Below are 11,715 nucleotides of genomic sequence, written 5' to 3'. Positions count from 1 at the left end.
GCAGAAAGCTAAGAGACATTCGAAAGGAAGACACGAAAAGAAAAGCAACACGAGGAAGAAAGATTCCCAGAGGAAGTGTTACAGAGAAAGAGATAAAAACCATTTTTGGTAGATAGTAGATAATGTTTCCAATAATTTTATATTTTACCTAAAAAGAACTTTTGATGCTGGTAGTTCAGCAGTGTATTGTGCCATTGAATATCAGTATTTAAGCTGTTTTCTTTGCAGGATGATGCCCGCCAGTTGTTTGTACTGGCTGGAAGTGCAGAGGAAGGAGTTATGACTCCTGAGTTAGCAGGAGTGATTAAACGGCTATGGAGAGATCCTGGAGTTCAAGCATGTTTCAGCAGATCAAGAGAATACCAGCTTAATGATTCTGCATCCTAGTAAGAAAACCTTCTAATAGATTTTAAGTAGCTGAATTGCTCGCCTCATGCTCTTAATATCTTATAAATATTTTTTATAATCTGAAAACTACTATTTATTTTGCAGAATTACCATGACATGAAGGAATACTTCTAAAGAATTGTTGTGGTATTTCTCAACAGGCTATGGGAAAATCTCTATGTGAGGATATAAAAATTCATTTGAGCAAAATTGTTTAATAAATGGACAATTGATGGAGGCTTGGCTTTGAAGATTCCCAGGATTGTGTTTAGTTGATCAAAGCAAGTTCTGTGGGTCACATGAAAGGGCTGAACTGTCAAGTCTTAACAACATTCGCTTTTATCATCTGCTATAAAGAACATTAGGAAATCTGCTCTTTAATTGCAATTTTGGAATCTTCCTATTGGAACTGAAGTACACAACAGAACAAAGTGATACTGATTCTTCCCTCTTCCTCTTGCTAAACTTGTCATCTTCCATACTGTCCATCATCCTATTATCTTGACCGAAATGGGGGAAATCCACAGTAAGGTACCTTGTTTACATAGGATAAGTGTTTGTGTTTACGCCATAATAATCGTATTGCTAAGATACCAGGAGACAATTTTAATTATTTTGTCATTGGAGAAGCATTTCTAAGCAACAGTTTAAAATCCATAAAAATAGAATAAAGATAAATAGCTATGTTAAAAAAGGAACCAAACTAATATAACTGACAGTTAAAGATAATTGTGAATTGTCCCAAATTCCCTCCCCTGGTGGAAGTAAACATTCTCCTTCCCTCTTTAATTTCCAAGGGATCCTTTTGAAGGAAAGGGCTGGAAGAAAGGAGGAGTCCATCAAGCCTAAAGGCTCTTCTGTGTGTATCTAACTATGGTCCTGCAATATCTCTACCTCTTTTATGACTTCACATTCATTTAGTTGGAAGAGAAAACTCCTGTGAAGTGGTATGAAACTGACTAGGATCATTAGGAATGTTTTGGGTTTCACATTGCTGTACTCCATTTTGAAGTTGCTGTAATGCAGTCGAGGCTGTCAGGGATTTTAATCTTTATTGAAGTAATGGTTTGTGCAGGTTCCAATTACTTTACCACATTTTTTGTAGAGTTTCAGGATCTATAACTTCTCTAAATTGAAGTCAACAAAAGGTTTTATTGGTACTGTAATTCTCCAGAATATGAAGCATGATGGGCAAAAAAGTTGATACATCACTTTTGCTTCTGAAAACTTAATCTGCTCTAAACTGTTAGCTCTGCTATATGCAGTAAAGGAAATATATCATATATTGAAACAATCCACAGGCCCTTGTGATTGAATTTCAGCTCTAAGCAGTTCTTAGGACTTGGAGTAGTTCTTGCATTTTTATGCCAACAATTTGTTTCAGACCTCGTGAAGCTTGAACTTTGGTTAAATAGTTAGCTTGTTTGTCTGTTATTTAGTCTTTAAGCAGGACAATATGCCATTCCTTTTAATGCCAAGTCAGTGTATTCTTCCTAATAGAAGCCAGAGTATTAAATGTGAATGATGTAACTATTCTAGTATTGTTTAATAAAAGATTATTGTTTTTTAGTGGAAGTAAGTATACTCTGCCCACTCTATATGGAATTAGGTAATATCAAATCTATAATTAAGAATATGTCTCAACAGTGAGACAGTTTTACTAAGTTAGTTTAAAATTTCCTTAATGATTTAAAGACTAAAGAAACAGGTGGGTGGGAGATATAATGCACATTAAAATGTTTAGGTTAAACATTTTATTATTAAAGTGCAGTGCTGTAAGTTATTGACATTTTTTTCTGAAATCTAGAATCATACAAGTAAGCTGGAATGATCTAATGGCAATTGGGGCTAGATTTCAGAAACTTGGGTTGTGTTCAGATTTAGTCCAAATTATCAAATAGCATCATTTTGATCTTTGTTGCTTCTGAAACTGCAACCTAACAGTGACAAAAGTTATTTCCATTAGAATAGAATAGAATAGAATAGAATAGAATAGAATAGAATAGAATAGAATAGAATAGAATAGAATAGAATAGAATAGAACAGAACAGAACAGAACAGAACAGAACAGAACAGAACAGAACAGAATTTTTTATTGGCCAAGTGTGATTGGACAAACAAGGAATTTGTCTCGGTGCATATGCTCTCAGTGTACATAAAAGATTAGAAATAAACAAACCATTAGAGAGCATTTCACCGAGGCAGCCTTCATCGGCGCTATCTTGGGTATCTGTAAGAATATATGATCCATATCACTGGGTGAATCCCAATAGGTTATACTTGAACCTATGTATACTTAACCTGCTACTTGTCCCAGCCTTTCTTCAATCATCTCTCTCCTTTATTTTATTCTGAAATAATCAGAATTAGGAATATGCCTGCTGATATTGTGGTTTTCTTCCAAGCCTTTCTGGCAAGATGGATCATTCTGATTTAAACAAAAAATTAAAGAAAGAAAATTAAAATATATCTAAGCCCTGGTATCAAAATGCTAAATATTTCCATTATGAATTGCCCATTAAAAGTTTAATATAGAGATTCTCAAACTTTGCAGTACTGTAGTGATTGATTATAATGTGCAACTTCCATCATGAATGAAACCAGTAATTTCACTGGTGTCAGGGAACTAAATATGTCAGTAAAAGATGTATAACTTTCCTCGTACATTATTGACTTAGATTTTATTAAGTGGGTCATCAAGTGGCCCAGTTTTATGACATTTGTTTGCAGTGATCATCAAGCGAATCACTTGGTCATTAAGCAAATCCATTGAATTTTAACAATTGAAGATCTATGATCTTTGGTCAGACAGAGATCTATTCATTCTTTAGGGCATCTTTAGAATGATGTGTAAACTTTGGAGTCTTTGTAAATGGTCCTTATGTCAACACCCAATACTCATATATCTGATATATATATTGTTTTATTCTACATTTTTAAAGAAATTCATATATGTATTTGGCAATCCTAAAAGTTAGGAATATAACTGTGGCTATTATGTGGATCCTATTTGAGACTTCTTAACGCTTCTTAGTTAAATTGTGTCTTAGTGAGGTTTTAAGAAAGGATTTTGTTAATCTTTTGTGTTCTTAAACACTGCATTGCATCCAACTCTTGATTTCTCTGAAGTTTCTTCATCAACTCAGGCAGTGGTACGTAACTCTGGCAGTGTATAGTGTTTATAATAGGAGATTGGCAGGATTGCATTTTCAGTTTGTGCATGTTGTTCTTCCCTTTGTCCACTCAGATAGAAGTAACTGTTCATTCTGTCTGCACTACATTTCTTACATAATGTGTAACTATTTGTGGATAACTGAATTCCTCATATGTAAAAGTTATAAGGTATAAGGAAATAAGAAAAATAGGAAAGCAACAATCCAGAAGAGAAAGTAGGAAAAAAGTGAAAACCATAAAAAGGGTAAACTGGAAGCATATCAACAATATAGAGGAAGATACTGAACATTTAGATAGAAAAGAATAATATTCTTAATGTCTGTTATAACAAAGACTTTCCCACTGAACATTGGAGTGGCTTCCTCTTATAAGTTAATATGGGGATAGTTAAGCAACAGGAAATAATATACTACTATAATTCTTTTTGTATGGCACCATGAATGTACTTGTTTTAAAGAGTACAAAGGTAAGTTTGTTTTTTTTGTATTTAACTTACAAATAGGCAACCCACAGGCATAGAAATCTTGTTACACGACAACTCCCATTGCCCATTTTGCTTGGAGCAATGAGAGTTGGAATCCAACAACAGCTACAGCTAACTGATTCTCTCTGATCTAAATAATAATAAAATTAGGAACTACATTGATACAAGGAATACTAGATCCTAATGTCTTTAATAATAGAGAACCATAGTATGGCTTTTGGAAAGTATTGGACTAGAAATTGTTGAGAATATTTGTAGTTTAGGTTGTAGGTTTTGGCAGCGATCTGTTCTCCAAGCTTGCTGTTTATCTCCCGGACATTTAATTATCAAACTAGGTAACATCGCCAGTGGGGTTTTGGGTGAAGTATTGGAAGTATTGGATTCTAAATTTATAAATTATATTCTAAAGCAATTCTCAATAAGAACCTAAAATTCTAGACCATTTGAACTAAGCCGTAGCTTAACATCGAATTAAAGAACATATTCTGTATCGCACCAGCTTCAGTTTCAGTACTCAGTTAGAGGATCAGTTTATTCCTGAATATTTTCTTCCCTTTTTTTTGTCCCCTCCTCATTCCCATTCTTTTTTAGCTACCTAAATGATTTGGACAGAATATCCCAGCAGAGCTACATTCCAACCCAACAAGATGTTCTACGAACCAGAGTGAAAACCACAGGCATTGTAGAAACACATTTCACCTTCAAGGACTTGTACTTCAAGTAAGTGGCATTAAGAGTTGCAGGCTGCCATGTTATGTATACTCTTAAACCACAATTTCTTGGTGTAAAATTTATGGCTCTTCTGCACTTGTGGTACAGTTTTGACTTTGGCTCACATGATGTAGTATCTTTCTGATTCTTTTGCTAGTGATTCTTGATACAGTCCACTTTTTTATTTTCATTGTTTCATTCTTTTCAGCTGCTTTTATGTTGGGATCACAAACACAGGTACTGAATCCTTGCTTTACAGGAGTATGTATACTAATGGTATACTGACTTCTGTTTTATATTGTTGGAAGTGTAAAATATAAAAGCCCCATAGAGACTTTATAATTTGCCATGCATTTATTTTCTGGTGTTGTAGTGGGAGTTGAAATTAACATGGCTCTCTGAACAATGCATGGCTTTCTCAGCAAAACAATAGACATAGCATTAACCAGTCAATAGTACAGAACATTGGCAAGGAGCATGCATAATTGTTTAAATGCTTATCATTAATAGTGCTTGATGTAGAATGGGGCTGTGTTATTTTCCACTGTAATACACCTAATTATGTCATGACTGGATGACATATTAACCATTTACCTCCATGTAGTTCGCCACTCATCTCCTGATTGATCCCTATAGGACTTGTGATGTTCTCTTTTCGTATACTTTCAAACATCTTGGCTCTGCTACTACTGTATCTGATTTGTAAAATACAGCAAAATGCAGAATGAATGAGAACAACAAGAAATTTAGATTATTCCTGGTGCACAATGCCATCATGCTTCATGGTGGGATAAGAAACCTTTGCTTTCACAGTTCATGATGCTCCAAAGTGTTACATAGTCTGTGAATCAAATAATGAAACTGTAGGGCACACTCACTTGTTAGGGTGCCACTCTTCCCAGTGTTATTTAGTTAGACCTAGGTAGTATTCCTTTGACTGAATTTCCCATAGTCATCTTTTCATGCCTGCTTAAGGTTCTATTGAAGCCAAAGGGTTCTCCATCATTCACCACACTTATCTTACTAATTATAATTTTAAAGCTGTAATAAAATCTAAAAGTACACCTAAAGAAATTGTGGTTGGGAAAGATAGGTTTTGGGCTTGAAATTGTATAGGAAGTCCTCAACTTATAACCATTTATTTAATGACTGTTTGAATTATGGCAGCACTGAAAAGCACATGACCATTGCAACATCCCCACGATTATGTGATCAAAATTTTGTTGCTTGGCAACTGGCACTATTTACAGTGGTTCAGTTCCTGTGATTTCCATTGACAACCTTCCCAAAGGGCTTCTGACAAGCAATGACTCAGCCTTCCATCCTTTATAAGGTAGGTAAAATGAGGACCCAGATTGTTCAATAAGTTGACTTTGTAAAATATACAAATAGAATGAGACTATTGCCTTATACACTGTAAGCCGCCCTGAGTCTTGGATAAATGTAAAAAAAAAAAAAAAAAGTTGTAAAATGGGCTTGGTTCAGTTAACAACTGCATCCGTGGAGATTCTGGTGCCAGCTGTGATTGTAACTCAAGGACTCCTGTATGTAAATCAGTTGCAGAAAAATCACTGTTGGCTGAGCCTCTGCTACCCTTGTGTACCCTTTGTGGATAATGAGATAATAATCCTGCATCGAAGATGGAAGACAGAGTTTATGTAATATATGTACTGAAAACAACATAAATGCAGCATAATTTGTGTACTGCATTATCTCTTCAGACTGTTCCACTGAAAAGCATTAAAGCTCTCTTCCATTACCCTTAGTTTTATTTTATTTTTTCCTTTCTCTTTTAATGAGGGTCAAGTTCTTTGGCATACTCTATCTCAGGTGAAAGCCCCCATATGGCTTTTTCGTGGGAGGCCTAGATATTTCATGGTGTCCAGCTCTGCAATGTCAAGTGGTAAAGAAATGCCAGTCAGTATTGTTTCTTCACTACCAGCTGTTTGCTGGTTCTGCCCTGAGCACTTGGAACAAAAGGCTGAACTATTTTATTTGTGTAGTATACCCTGTTTATGATAAGGCCTCAAAATGTTACAAAAGTTTGCGCCTAGAGCAAAGAGGGCTTAAACGGGTACGGTTTGTATCAGAGCTTTTTAGAATGACATAATTATGTTATTTCCCTCATCCTATTTTTATATCATAGCCCCCCCTCCTTTATAGCACTAAATGAAAAATAATGATTTAGCATTTGATGATTAATCTCAGTCTTGGGGTTGTTGTTGTTTTTTGCTAGTTGCCCCAAGCATATAACTCTGGATAGTATACTGCAAAGTATAAACAAAGCAAAAATAGCATCAAAATATCCAACACTACATAAAGTAATATGTACGATTCAGACAGAAAGTATTAAAAGCCTTTTATAATTTTTGTGATAAAATAATATTACAACAGTGAATAATTTAATGAACTTTAGCATTTAGATCTCAGGGCTGGCATAGTCATTTACAGCTTATTAAAGAACCCCCTGTTGTGCATGTGTATCTGTGTGATAACTAAACAGATAGATTTAGTTTTCGTTTTGCTAAAATGAATCTTCAAGTCCTTATTTTTCTGCCAGGATGTTTGATGTTGGTGGTCAGCGTTCAGAACGGAAGAAATGGATCCATTGCTTTGAAGGAGTAACAGCAATTATATTCTGTGTAGCTCTCAGCGATTATGACCTCGTCCTTGCTGAAGATGAAGAAATGGTATGTTGCTGTAGAGTTAACATTCTAAATAATGTCGACTGCAACAGAAATTCACCTTAAACTTTGCATAATATAATTTAATCAAACGTTTTGCTATTGTTATTTCTTGAACATTACAAATGATAATATTTCAGTAGAGATTAGGGGCAAGCTTTTCTTGTCTGCATTCTCACAATTTGTGCAGTGAATGTATTAGAAGTTGGGTGGTTATGTAGAGTAAAATCTTTTTCATAACTGAGTGTGAATATTTAAATTTGCATATATGATTTGAGATGGGGAAAATGATTTCTGACAGAAAATGCAAAAAATGTGATATTTCAAAGGCTTTTTGTAACATTTGCAAAAATGTAGACATTATTTAGCATGTTTGAAGGGATGGTTGTACTTTTAATGTTGGGATTATTTTTTGACAAAATTTGCACTGGTAATTTGGTTGAGGTTGTAATTATATGAAGTGTCAATGCTGTCTTTCATTAGTGTTTTTTCTATTCAGAATCGAATGCATGAGAGCATGAAACTCTTTGACAGCATTTGTAACAACAAGTGGTTCACTGATACATCGATCATTCTTTTCCTGAACAAGAAGGATTTGTTTGAGGAAAAGATACGGAGGAGTCCACTAACAATTTGCTATCCGGAGTATCCAGGTAAGATTTTTCTTAAGGCATAACAGAAGATCACAACAGATATGTGTGTGTGTGTGTATATGTGGTGTGTGTTATAGTAATTTCATTAAAGATTATAATTATAAGAATGAAAAAATTAAAGAATGAAAGAATAGAAAGAGTAAAAGATGTGGAAAAGAAAAAAGAAAGAAAAGTAATAATACAGATAGTTCTTGACTTACAACCATTCATTTAACAATGTTTCAGGGTTGCAACAGCACTGAAAAAACGTTATTTTGGGGGAGGGGACTTTTGGAAAGTCAATAAAAGTGGTGAAAGACTACCATATTAATCATGATGGTACATTCCTCTGAATATCAGCTTTGGGAAATAACAGCAGCAGAGTTAGTCCTTGTGCAGCTTACTTTCCAGAATAAAAAGGCTGGACAGTATAGGAAGCAAGATGATGGACTAGATAAGGTTTTGATGTAATTCATTAGAGATACTCTTATGTTTGGTACCATTTTTCTAGGTTCTAATACGTATGAAGAAGCCGCTGCATACATTCAGTGCCAGTTTGAAGATCTGAACCAAGAAAAGACACCAAGGAAATTTATAGTCATTTCACCTGTGCCACCGACACCAAGAATGTGCAGTTTGTGTTTGATGCTGTTACAGATGTTATAATTAAAAACAATCTGAAGGAATGTGGACTTTACTAAAAGGAAAGAAACAGAGAAAGGTAAATTGTGAACGGTAGTGTTGCACAAATATGTGCCAGGCTGTCATATGAACTTGTGCTAATTTTTGAATTTTCTTTTTTAGATTTCAGGATGTGGACTGTTTCTTTGCTGCCTTGTGAGACAGCTGCAAGCATGAACAGGACTGGGGAATGAAAACAGCATGCAAAACCTTTGCATTCTTTAGCACAATCTTCTATATTAGGGATATTTTACTGATATGGATGCTGAAGTTAGATTCCAAAAATGGAACTATTGTTAAGTGTGATTTTTTTTTTATCATCCAAGCATCACTTGGATTGCATAATTTGAAATATGTACAGCTGTTATGAAGTTTTCATCCCAGAACTTCAATATGTAGCTTTCTTTAATAAGTCGTCATTGCTCTATTTTTAAAGTTTTTCCATCAAACTATATATTGATTAAATTTTATTTTCTTCGCAATGAATCTTACATTTTAAAAGCAAACAAAAAAAAAACACTTAACTATGCACATGATGTGACCAGATCATGCAGAAAGTATTCCTCTTAGCAGGAACCTTTTTGTTTTTAAAACTTGGTATGGTCAGAACTTGCTAGTATTGCAACTACTTTAAAAGGGCCTTAGAATTCTTATGGTTAAAGCTGTGGCTTTCTTCTAATATATACTACGTCAACATTCTGCTACATATACTGTAAGGCTTTCCCCTTCCTTAAAGGTAGATTTCCTGTAGCAGGTTTAACAAATTATGTGTGGCTTATAGGTTGGGAGGATTTAGCCTGGTTAATGCTGAGTACCAATTTGCTGAGTATGCAGCTGGTGTAGCAAGTAAAAATCTGATTCTTATATAGAAATTTCAGAAGCAAAGTGCTTTGCTAATTTCAGTTAGCAAAGTGATTTGTAAAATTCCAAGCTGGGGGGGTGGGGGCGAGTATATGCTGCTACAGGGCTACTATATCAACCACTTAATTGTTGTGTATGTGTTTGGTCTTAAAGCAGTGGAGAGTTTTGTAGACAGTGGAATTTGTTCTGCATTTACCAGGGCCTTTTATCCTTAAGAGATTTTGGAAATGTACCAACAGCATGTAAATGTGGTGCCAAGTTCCTGTTTGCCATTGTTTTTCTTGTAATGAAAATTAAGCAGAGTAGGGCATTTCTTTGCTTAACCATTACACTGAGACTCTTTCCCAATTTTCATGTACAGTTTCAATCTGATGTAGTTATTGGCAATATTAAAATGGTGAGTTAAAAAACTTAAAAGTTCCTAACTTTATTGGTGCCATTTCCACAAATCCTTGTTAGTTTCTTACTTGCATTTCTGACTTTTGCAAATAAAAATGTTAGTTAGTCTGATTATTTGCTATTGCTAAACTTTTATATAACTAATTGTAGGTTATATTTTGTCGATATAATATTCTCTCTCTCTCCCCCTTCCCTTCCCTTCCTTTCCCTTCCCTCCCCTCCCCTCCCTTTTTTGTCTGCACAGTCTGTGTGTTGCTTAAGAGTTAAGGTATTGCAAAACAAGGGCAAATCCAGCTACTAGTAAAATTGATATTGCTGACAGGATAGAACCAATTTAATACCATTTTATTGGTACTAATAACCTTTACAAAGAATAATAATAACATCTGAAAATGGTGGCAAGTCAATTGTCAGTTTTTACCATTTGTCACATCAACAAGGTATTACAATGGCTATTTTAAAATGATACATTGTGACCATTTATTTATATCCTGCTTTATTATTTTGGTAAATAACTCAAGGCAACAAATATATCTAATATCCTTTCTCCTCCTATTTCCCCCACAAGAACAACCCTGGCCCAAAGTCACCCTGTCGGCTTTCATGCCTGTCGGCTTTCATGGCTAGAACTCAGTCTCTCAGTTTCCCATCCTGATGCCTTAACTCCTACTCTAAACCGGGTCTCTTGATACTATTAAAAGTATTTTAGCAAAAGACATGATAATGTTCTACTCATAAATAGGATGCTATAAATAAATACCTTACTAGGTTTCTGAGTGTACAAGTGGGAGAACACTGTTCATAAATGCATGAATCTAATAAATCAACCATCTAAAGTGACATGTACATTTTTTAAAAAAAATGGGAGCATATTACAGGTTACTTAATCAGTTTTTAAGACCGATTTCATACAAGCATGAACATGTATTCAAATTAGGGAAATATATTGTATAAATTAATAATGTATTGAGCCTCCACTTCAGTTCCTATAAACGGCATATGAATCACAGCAGATATTTTTGAAAAGAAAATGTGAAGAGGAATGGCTATGGAGAGAAGGAACGTGAAGAGGAATGGAAGAAATTACTTTTCAGCCATGCACCCGTACTTTTTAATGCAAATTTATTTTTATCTCTTACATTTATTTGAAGCTGCATGAGGAATTATCTGCAGTGCAACTTAATGCAAGTGGTATCTTGTCTAACAATACAACTTGTTTACAAATATTGAGAAACAATACAGCTCTAGATAGGATAAAACGCCTGATACAGTTGTTTTATTTTTGTATCCCTCTGTTCCCTACGTGGGTGTGGAGAAGTTCTCTCCTCCTGTGATGTCAGTGGGTTGAAGCTGTATATGTGTATGTTCATTATCACAGGATTAGTAAAACAAGTAGACAAGCTGTCTCCACAGCAGGTATTAAAGCACTGCTGTATTCTATGAGTATGGGGGAAGACACTTATTCTAGATTCCCTGAATTAGATACTAGAAACCTTTTTTAAAAAGACACTGGGTTCTAATCGCACCAGTTTCAGACAACTGCAAATAGATTGTGTTTGGTCTATTTTTAATAGATTTAAATCTGAAAAATGCCTCATTTCTTTATACAATATACAGTTTTTGGACTTGGACATTCAGACCATTGGTTTTAAAATGAACAGTTCTGTTAAATAAGACTCCAAAGCACTGATTGTGTTTTTCC

General features: G+C 34.7%; 1 pseudogene; it reads left to right on the top strand.

The window, feature by feature from the left end:
* Positions 1–234: 234 nt before the first annotated feature.
* On the top strand, positions 235–10,124 carry LOC131187344 (guanine nucleotide-binding protein G(i) subunit alpha-3-like; annotated as a pseudogene).
* Positions 10,125–11,715: the final 1,591 nt, after the last annotated feature.

This window comes from Ahaetulla prasina, unplaced genomic scaffold (assembly GCF_028640845.1).
Source record: "Ahaetulla prasina isolate Xishuangbanna unplaced genomic scaffold, ASM2864084v1 Contig38, whole genome shotgun sequence".
NCBI lineage: Eukaryota > Metazoa > Chordata > Lepidosauria > Squamata > Colubridae > Ahaetulla > Ahaetulla prasina.
This window is presented reverse-complemented; position numbering and strand designations above follow the sequence as displayed.